The following is an 11,582-nucleotide window of genomic DNA, read 5'->3' as shown; positions in this document are numbered from 1 at the left end:
CTGAGGACAGATAACGGTGGAGAGTTTTGCAGTAAGGAATTTGAAGAATTCTGTAAGAATTGTGGTATATCATGGCAGAAAACTACTCCATATACAACTCAGCAAAATGGAGTTGCAGAAAGAATGAACAAGATGCTGATGGAATGGGCAAGAAGCATGCTCAGTGGTGTCGGGTTAGGATAGGAATTCTGGGTAGAGGTGGTGGAGACAACATGTTACCTGGTCAATAGATCACCTTCATCAACTTTGGAGGATAAAACTACACAAGAGGTATGGACTGGTAAGAAACCCTCTCTTTCACATATGAGGGTATTTGGATGTGATGCATATGTACATGTTCCAAAGGAGAAACGAACCAAGTTGGATAGTAAATATGAAAAGTGCATATTTATTGGGTATAAGGATGGTTTAAAGGGTTATAAGATTTGGAACCTAGTAACAAGGAAGGTTGTGGATAGCCGAGATGTGGTGTTTAGAGAGGCGAAAGATGTTATTAAACATGAATTCCAACCAAATGAACTTGAGAAGATAGAGTTTGAGCTAAAGGAGGAAGAATTAGACTCTATAGCAGAGGAGGAATCAGAAGATGAAGAGCCACAAACTCTGGGTGTGAGAAGATCAGTTCGAGAAAGAAGACAGCTAGAAAGGTATAGTTCATCTGCTTTCTGTTCAAATTTTGCTTTATCTATTACTGATGATGATCCCAGAAATGTGAAGGAAGCAGTAGATTCAGAGGACGGAAAACTCTAGAAAGAGGCCATGGTTGATGAAATGGAATCTTTGCACAAAAATGAGGCTTGGGATCTGGAGGAGTTTCCGGCTAGAAGGAAACCCATTGGAAGCAAATGGGTGTTCAAGAAGAAGACAAATGCAGAAGGAAAGGTGGAAAAATACAAAGCTTGGTTGGTAGCAAAAGGTTATTCCCAAGTGTCGGGAATTGATTTTGGTGACATTTTTCTCTTGTTGCCAAGGTAACTTCTATTAGATTACTTTTATTTGTTGCTACTGCTTTTGATTTTGAGGTAGAACAGATGGATGTGAAGTCAACATTTCTTCACGGGGATCTGGAAGAGGAAATCTACATGAAACAACCTGAAGTCTTTACAGTGAAGGGTAAGAAAGAATTGGTATGCAAGTTAAAGAAGTCTCTGTATGGGTTAAAACAGTCACCAAGGATGTGGTATCAGAAATTTGATACATTTATATGGGAACTTGGCTTCACCAGAAGCAAAGCAGATCACTGTGTGTATTTTAAATTAATTGGTGACCGTGTTATTTATTTCATCTTGTATGTGGATGATATGTTGCTGGTTGGAAATGGCAAAGAAATTATCTAGGATTTGAAGACCCAATTGTCCTACAAATTCGACATGAAAGATCTTGGTGTTGCAAACTATATTTTGGGCATGGAAATTAAAAGAGATCGAGCAAAGAGGAAGCTCTGGTTAAACCAGAGGAAGTGTGTTGAGACAATATTACAGAGATTTAATATGAAGGATAGTAAACTGGTGAAGGTTCCTATTCCTGTAGGTGTAAAGCTATCTGCTAAACAGTGTCCCAATACACAAGACGAGGAAGAGGACATGTCCCGTGTTCCATATGCAAGTGCAGTCGGTAGCTTGATGTATGTAATGGTCTGTACTAGACTAGACATTGCATAAGGAGTATTGAGCAGGTTTATGTCAAAACCAGGAAAGGAGCATTAGATAGTAGTGAAGCGGGTTTTCAGGTATTTGCGTGGCACTAGTGATTATGGTTTGTGCTACCAAGGAAGACCAGGATTGGACAGAGTGTTGGATATTCGTGGCTCTATTGATGTAGACTGGGTTGGAGATCTGGATCAGAGATAATCGACAAGTGGGTATGTGTTTAACCTATTTGGAGGTGCAGTCAGTTGGATGAGTAAGAAACAATCTGTAGTGGCACTATCAACTACAGAGGCAGAATACATGACAGCCGCTCATGCAAGTAAGGAAGCAGTTTGGTTGTAGAGTTTGTGTTCAAGTATGGGGTTAGTACAGGGAAATATAAGGATAGACTGTGATACCCAAAGTGCAATTTTCTTAGCAAAGAACCCTGCATATCATTCAAAGACAAAGAACATTGATGTTTAGTATCACTTTGTGAGGGATATGATAGAAGACAAAAAGGTGTTGCTGGTAAAGGTGGACAGTTTAAAGAATACTGTAGATGCATGGACAAAATCTGCGAGCTCTGAGAAGTTATCTTGGTGTAGAGAAACAATGGGTGTTGCAGGGCTGGATAAATGACTAAGCTCTCTTGTGGCCCCCTGTGGAAAGAAAAAACAAGTGGGAGAATGTTGGGTTGTGTTATATTCTTTCCACGACTAGCCCTCGTAGTTAACCGTGGGGTTAGAGGGGGGAAGAGCCCCCCCTTCGTTGTGCTGATTGCGTAGCGGAGGGGTCATAGTGGGTTTAAGGGGTGCAGGTAACCCCACTCTATGGGGTCTGGGGCAGCGCCCCGAAAATTTTTGGTTTGGAAACCTATGTTAGGTTGGGCAGACCCACCTATGGTTTTGTCCATGATTTTCACACATGGTTTTGGACGCGATGGTTTTCGGTCCATGGTATTGGATGCTTCAGCATGTATAAATATGTATTGTAACACTGAAAGGAACATAATGAAAAATCAAGTTGGTAGACCTGGTTTTGGGATCCAGGGGAAAATCTTTGTGTATATGTGTTTTATGTTTTATGCTCTCGCATTGTTTACTTTCTGTGTTTTAGAATTCTTATATAGGCAATTTCTGTACGGGGTTAAAACCTACAGGGGAAAAATTCTTGTTGGATGTTATCCTTTAGAGTCCCTATGAAAGCATCAATCCTATGGTCCTATATAGTATTAGTTACCTTGATATTTAATTTTTGGAAGTCCTCAATGTGCTCTGCCATTGAACCCTTCTGTTTGAGTTTTATCAATTGGCTAAAGAAGGTGTTTCTCTTTGTATCTTCATAATGTGTTATCATTCCTTCGTAAAAATTGACCAAGTGACAAGGGGTTTACGAGAAAAAATCCATCAATTCCATACAAACTGATTGGGTTCTAAATATAAAGATGCAATGCATACCTTTCGTGTGTGTTGCACATCATAGAGATCAAAATATTACTCCATCTGTAGTATCCATGTTACCGGAACCTTACCATCAAATCATATTGATATTTGGAATGTGGTTTGTATTTAACCAAACGTTGGAGTCTCTAAAATCATAATTCATATTCCTTTTGTTCTCATCATGATTTTCATGGATTATCTTGTCACCATTGGGAAGCCTTTCTTGCAGTAACTTTTTCAATTCTTCCATCTTGACATTCATCATTGCTTCCACGTCTTCTTTCAAACCATCGTTCAAACCTTCCATGTCCCTTTTTATTTTTATGTATAAACCATCCATGTTAAAATTCATTATCACTTCCAATTCATTTTTGGTTACTCTTTAAGAGAGAGAAATTTGTTGCACTTGGTATCGTAATTTTGATATATCATGTTGAATTTCTTCCTCTTCTTCATGTGTCATAGTCGAGCTTTCTGGTTTCTTACTAGGTGTGTCCATTTTTTTATTTGAGGAATTTTTTAATCAAACAATGATACATATGATTCACTATGCCCTTTAATCACTTCAAACTGATTTTTCAAATCAAAATTATGCAAAATTTTAAAAAATACACACATTTTTCTTGCTTTTTAGGAGCTCTATATTGAAACTATTATATCTTTGTAATTTCGCCTCTACAAGGTCTGAAATTTCTTCTTGTGGTTTCCCTTTGAGTCTTCTTTCCAATTCCATAAGTCATACTGACATTGGATTATTCAAGATAAATTTATGCCCAATATCCCATGATGACCTGTTTATGCACTGGTTCAATGTATTGAACTTGTAGTTAATTCCGCGTGTCACTCTTACAACCTTCGAACTTGAAAATGATACAAGAAAAACTACAGTCTGTGAAATTGCAGTCAGTTTTTGTGAAATTCAAATCTGATGCTCCTAGAGAAAGCTATGACGAATTTCCCTAGGTTACTTGTTTGGGACTAAATTCTGGACCCTACAAAACCCCAACTTCCTCAGATCATATCTCATAAACTATAATGAAACAAGATATGAAATTTGTACATGAAATTCATCAAGATTTCATGTCCATGTGGTTGCAATATCAACTTCTGAAACCTCATAGAAAAAAATTATAGTGAAAATTCCAAGATGACCTGTTTGAAGAAGTGAAACCCTAGAATCCAAAACTCTGATACCAAATGTTATAAAACATCTCACAAAAAAGAATAAAATATAGATCAACGACTTGAGAAATATCCTCTTCGATAGGGAAACCTCCTTTACATCACATAAATGAACAATTATTGGTTTATACAAATGATAAGGCCTCCTTGAAATATATAGAAGTCTAAGGGGGCACAATATAATCAGAGCCTACATAATAATAATAATGTAAGGGCACAATAAATTAATAGTGGGCTTCTATGGGGCACAACAATAACAATGCGGGGGAAACATAGGAACAACAATAACAATAGGGGGCTACACTAGTATTATAAGGACCTAACAAACTATATTCCATTTTACATTTAGAGCTTAAAGTTACACAGATGGTATGGTGCTTTAAGGGCTTTGGGATAAGACCTACATAGCACTTTAGTCTGTTACATCATGCTTATTTCCTGGTTGCATTGTGTGCTATTATGATGAACACTGGAATGTTGTAGAGGAGATAATTGTTGTTACTGAAATTACCTCTAATGGTTTCTTTTATATGCAAATAAATCTCGGGTTTTCATTGCATAAGGTTTAATGCACCACCATTGATTTTCATATACCTAGATGCTATAGAATTTACTTTGAAACATGCTACCTATTAGAACATGACAACCGATGGTATCATATGTAAGGAACAAACCATAAATCTATGTATATACATAATATTGTTCACGGGTTACAACTAATGAATATAATTAGTGGATCTACAAGTTTAAAGATCCTCCACATTACAACCAACATATGGATTAATAGGGCATGGTTATTATTGCTCCTTATCTAAGAAGTCCACACAGAGAGGCCATAAGGGGTTGTATCCATGATGAAATTTGGGGTTAACATATGTAATCTCATAGTGTATGCATTACAACGGCATGTTATAATGGTTTTGTATGTTGATCAAGTGAATTTTGCACATGCGTAGTGTTTGCCTAGGTTGGATATGTTTACATTCGACTAGTTGTAAATAACCTCAATTGCAAAATTCCTTTTTCTATAAAGTAAGATAAATACTATGATCAATGTTAGAGTCATTGATTGTGAAATATATATATATATATATATATATATATATATATATATATATAGATATATCCTGCATGTGGTAACTTATACTACATCATTCATCGCTTGCAAAGAATAGGAAGAATTTGAGGAGCTTCATTAGATGCATGAATAGATTCAACAAAAAGGGTAGAAACAATGCTTATAGTCACAAACCTCTAAGTGGATAGGTGAATAGAGTAAACAAAGATGCACCACACTATCAGCAACAAGGGTGTCAAAGAAAATAGTCAAATTTCTAGTCCCTTTACAGAGCTGGAATGCCAAAATATCTCCATGTAAAGTACACTTGACATCTAATTCTGTTAAGTGGTAAATATAAATTAGTATTCCAGATCTCAGAACTAGGTACGTTGACAACCAAACTTGAATTTAACTCTCCAAAATATCCATTACAGCTCGCAGTTTAACTTGTATATGAACTGTAACCCCTCTATTACTACCTAGACTATTGTTGTCCAGTGGTTGTCAAGGATATGTTTTTCGCTTCCCTTAAAATACTTTGAGACAAAATGCTTGACGTTGCAAATTTAAAATATGATGTAAGATATGTTTTCTGATATAGAACAATAAGTTTAATAATTCAAATCTCCATAATTCAATCCAACCAAAAACCAAACTTAATTAATGTGAGTCATAGAACCCATCCTCACCTAGAGAGACAGGTTCCCCTATCAGTCATTTCCCCAGTTCCAAGAGGTGTGTTACAACAACTCCTTTCTTTGAAACTCTTCTTCTTCCTTTTATTGAAACTCTTATTTCTCCATTTTTCTTTGGTCATACAACATGCTCTTCGTGTGTATATTTTGGAGGCCACCTTTCAAATTAATGGAGGTGAAATGAATATTGATAGTTGGCTAAGAAGAAAACAATCGCGAGATGGAAAATAAAGGCATGAAAAAAATTGCGGGAATGGAAAATGCAGATAGGAAATTTTACATTTAATGCAGCTTAAATGTACTTAAATGTACGCCATGATTTCTGTTCTGGCAGGAAACCCAAGCAAATACCTCCAAATTCGACCTGGCTGAAAAACCCAGCAAAAACCTCCAAATTCGACCTGGCCGGAAAACCAAGCAAAGCCCCCATATTCGACCTGGCCACCAAAACAAGGGCCTTTGGGTAGAGTTTTTAATTTAAAATAGCTAAATATATTAAAAGAGTTATATAGATTTGACCTATTTAAAATGTTGTAGGAAGATATTGGATGGATTTGTTGAATGACTCTGCATCAATGACTCTACGTTGAACTGCTCTACATCATCACCTATGTATCAATTAAGCTGATTTGAACCATCTAGGAAAGCAAAGACATCTAATTACTCATGAGAATGTGACTACCTACCAACTTGATAACTAAACCAATTAACTGCTCATGACAACATGACTACTTGCCATTTATCGACTAAAATATGAGCAAAACAAAAACCTTAATTTTTATAAATTATTTGATGCAAAAAATATCATATGAGAAAACTGTGAAATTGGATTTACATAATGCATTGTAAGTGCTATTTCAATTGGAAAATAATCATGTTAATTCTAATTTTATTGAGGGTGGGCATGGATTATCAAGTTCTTCAAAATGGAAAAACATAATCCACGAGACAAAAATTATATTCAAAAGTCAAGCCCCCATTCTCTATGACTTTAAGATTTCGACCATAATTTTAACACACGTAAAGTGGGGCTTACAGATGAATTTTGTGATTTTGTATCATTATGGTTAATTTTCATAACATTCTGAATAATGGATCTATCCGTATATTAGATGTGACTCTCCAAAAAGTTAATAGGGAGAATTTGATTTTTCTAAAGTGAAATTGGTTTAATATCCTATGACAATTCTACCCTGCTTATGAAGTTCAAAGGAGAAAAATAACTCCATAAAAAATGGTCTACGTGATTGATTCTAGGGTTTGTCCGCTACGCTTCTCTTGCTTGGATGTCGCCGCTTGCCATGAGTTGGCTTACACCATTGGGGAAGGGCCAAACAATGGAGACTGGTTCTTCTATTATCTCGATGCAAACGATAGTGGGGACCTTTGAGATATGGCTGAGGAGGAACAGATTTTTTCTAAAAAATGAAGGTGTGGCAAGTCGAAACTGGGATCTAGATGTCTTGAGAGAAATGCATCAGATTTTCCAACAAAGGGTTGCCACCATCATGCCCAACTTTTTTTCCACAACCGCAGTGCTCTCGCCATGGATTGGTAAATGGTGGTATGGCTCCTCTGTGTGTGGTGGCTATTTTCTTCAATTGCTAGAGTATGTTTCCATTTATGTTCATGATTTTGATTCTAGCTCATTCGATGACCACGACCATGGAGGGTTTTCATATGGTTTAAAGATTGCGCTCGATAATCATGGATGTGAGATTTACGAGACCAAATCCTTATGTTTCATATGCATATTTAACACTTCATAGACCATGTAGCAGATCTGCCAAAGTGTTATATTGATTTTGGTAGTCCTCCTCTGTACAAGACTTGATCTGTGCTTTCTACCTCCTTTCTTGGTAGAACCCGATGAAGACGAAAAGGAGGGTCTCCCAAGGTCGATGAAATATGGGTGAGAGGCATTTTTTATTCCAAACGAGTGTCCATCAAAGAAAAGCGAGAAAGCACTTATCATGGGAAAATGTGCAGTATTTCAAATTTTCACTCAAACCCCATTTGGAATATTTATCCTCATGGGGGTCAAAAAATGATTTCTTGGTACGATATTTGAAAAGGGAGATCCATAACAGATCCCGTATTCCAATGGAGGCGCAAATTTTGATCTATGTCAGTAAATCTATGAAGGATGATCAACAACTATAGGACTATGGCGTAGATAGGAACTCCACAAATCATCATTAACCTGAGGTTGCGGGAGTCTTGCCTGGACGAATTTATGGATCTATTTCCTTTAAAGACGCTCTTAAAGGTAAATCTGTTGCATCAGGTAAATCTAAACAGACTCTAAACATTCATGGAGCTTATATTGTGGAGCAGATAAAACAAATCCTGGCAATGACAATAGATCTAGCATAGTCAACTAATATTCGTGCAACCTATCAATCCCAGGCAATTATTTGTAGGTTTAATGGTTTTTGCCAAAACCTTTAGATCTCTTTCAGTGGATTTTTATGACTTGGACACCAAACTTTGAGGTTCATTTATGGTCCAAGGGATTCCTCATAGTTAAGTTTGAATCATCAAAGACTAGAGAGTATGTTATATAAGAGGTCCTATGGTTTTGGGGTAATGTAGGACTATTTATCACTCCATCGTTCCCATATTTTGATGCCAACTCAATGGTGGTCTCAAAAATGCCAGTGTGGGTAATATTTCATAATTTAGTCCTTCATTTATGACATCCAAAAGTCATCTGTTATATACCTAGGGGGGATAATATGGGGTACCAAGGGAGGTACCCAAGGTAATAATGTAATAATGGGATGGGCCATAGTAATAAATAAGGTGGTTAACCCATATCATGTAAGGGACCACAAGTAGTTAATAATAATGTAATGGGCCCATGGTATTAGTTGATGGTATGAGGGAACCATGGTAATGACCCATGGTATTGTATGTATGAGGCCTATATAGAGGCTAGTGACTCCATGTCAAAGAATGGTCAAGGATTATTGTATGAACAGGCATATGGCTTGTGGAGTGTTCTCCTTCCTTAAGGAGTGAATGTATGGTGTTGCCCTACCTTAAGGGTTTGATCAATAAAGAATCATTTCATATTATTTCTGGGTTTATTTGCATTATCTTATATTTTCATATTGGATCTGTAATATTTCTGGGTTAGATCTATAACAAGTGGTATCAAAGCACTTTCTTGGGTAAAAAAATGGAGAACTTTTTTTAATTTTTGCAGGATTTCGGGGGCGACGAGTTTGCAGATCATATATATACGTTTTGGTGCAATATTTGCAAAATATAATTTCATATATGGATTCTATGTGAAAAAATACCTGATTTCAAAAAAAAAAATCGGTCAAATCGGAGTCCGGATGAAGGAGATATCGCTGATTTAAAAATCCGTGGGGTTGCAAATAATATGTCCGGGCAGCAAGTTTGCGGCATAGATCTGGACGTCCTGGTGCAAGATGTATAAAATATAATTACAGATCTATATTCTTTGTGAAAAATACCCAATTTCAAAAAACAAAATCAGTCAAATCGGAGTCCGGATGAGGGAGATATCGCTGATTTAAAATCAGCTCTTTTTTGCAGAAATTTTGGTGACGGCGGGAGAGTTGCAGCGCAGATTTGAAATTCTAGTGCCTGGATCAAGATTTCTATCACATGGGAAGATGCAAAATGATTGTTCCATTTTTGAAAACAGGTTATAATAGGGATTCTTAGCAATATTGATGGAATTGTGACCATTTCAAATTTTCGCCAATTTTTTTGTGATGGCGGGTCTAGATCTGAATTTGAGGGACTTGTATCCATTTGATGGCTCTCATCTAGCCAAATGGCTAGCACAAATGGAGAAATGTTTTAGATTGAATTACATCATGGATGATGAGACTCAGCTGAGTGTGGGAACAATGTACTTGGACAATGAAAGATTGCAATGGTGGCAAGGGCATCAACGTTGCTATCGAAGGCCCTTGACTTGGGACAAATTCACAAAAGCTCTTATGGACCACTTTGACCGTAAAGCTAATCTTGTGGATAAGCTCACACAGACAGACACATAGCCTAGCAAAGATTTTATTTTTACAGGAAAGAAGGAAACCAAGGAACCTAAAGGGTTATTTTCTGCTGGTATCTCCTTATTGTAGGTTCATGGATTGATTCAGAAGGAGAAAATCATTGTTTCTATAAATCCTAGTTGCAAGCATAATTTCATCAATGTTAATTTGGCAAACAAATTGCAAGTTCCAGCAAAACAAATTGAAAATACACAGGTTGATGATGAGGATGTTCAAATTTATAAGGATTTGAAGCTTTCTATGGATAAGTATGTGTTGCATGGTGATTTTTATACTTCAAAGATGGATAATATGGATGTTGTTTTGGGATATCCTTGGATGGAATCTGCGGGTACTATCAATATTAATGTGCAGAAGAAATTCCTGAAGCTCTGGTATAAAAAGAAGAAAATTACATTACAGGATATTTCCATTAATAAACAGGTAGAGTCCAAGGAGGCTGAAGGAGAAGATGTTCCAGGGTCTGACATATTAGATGATGAGCCAGTGATGATAGACAATCAAACACAAACAGAGGCTGAAGCAGAAAAGGTTACAGGTGTTGATACATCAAAGGAGGGCTCAGTGGTTGAAGTCATATTGGAAAAGAAGACACCACAACAGGCACCACATCAGGGTGAATTAAAGAAAAAGACACCGTGGGTTAAAACTTCAACATATCATCACCCATATGACCCCGCAAGAAAACAACCAACAAGATGGCAACCAATTAGCCACAAGGACAACAACACTCATATGACAAATAGCGAGGAGCGAAGATCCACCTACTACAAATCAACACAGAAGAGCTGCCATGGTCAACTTCCATCTCAAGCGAGTGAGGCACCAGCAAGATCGAGGGTTCACCTTTCTCTTGGATGGCTAGATGCACGTGCATGGTACCAGTGGACTACTCTTTTGAGTAGATCTTATTATTTGTGTTCTTCCCATGTTTCGGGGACGAAACATGCTAAGGGGGGTGGAGTGTTATATACCTAGGGGGGATAATATGGGGTACCAAGGGAGGTACCCAAGGTAATAATGTAATAATGGGATGGGCCATAGTAATAAATAAGGTGGTTAACCCATATCATGTAAGAGACCACAACTAGTTAATAATAATGTAATGGGCCCATGGTATTAGTTGATGGTATGAGGGAACCATGGTAATGACCCATGGTATTGTATGTATGAGGCCTATATAGAGGCTAGAGACTCCATGTCAAGGAATAGTGAAGGATTATTGTATGAATAGGTATATGGCTTGTGGAGTGTTCTCCTTCCTTAAGGAGTGAATGTATGGTGTTGCCCTACCATAAGGGTTTGATATCAATAAAGAATCATTTCATATTATTTCTGGGTTTATTTGCATTATCTTATATTTTCATATCGGATCTGTAATATTTCTGGGTTAGATCTATAACATCATCGAAGGAATTGGTAACCTGCTGGAAGATACATCAAGATGGGTACACAAAGAACAAAAGGAGCAATATATACTTTTTTCCGAATTTGTGTAGAGTTGGACCTCAACA

Source organism: Pinus tabuliformis, chromosome 8 (assembly GCF_031772625.1).
Source record: "Pinus tabuliformis cultivar Carrire ecotype Pingquan chromosome 8, CPIR1, whole genome shotgun sequence".
Lineage (NCBI taxonomy): Eukaryota > Viridiplantae > Streptophyta > Pinopsida > Pinales > Pinaceae > Pinus > Pinus tabuliformis.
Note: the sequence above shows the minus strand (reverse complement) of the source record.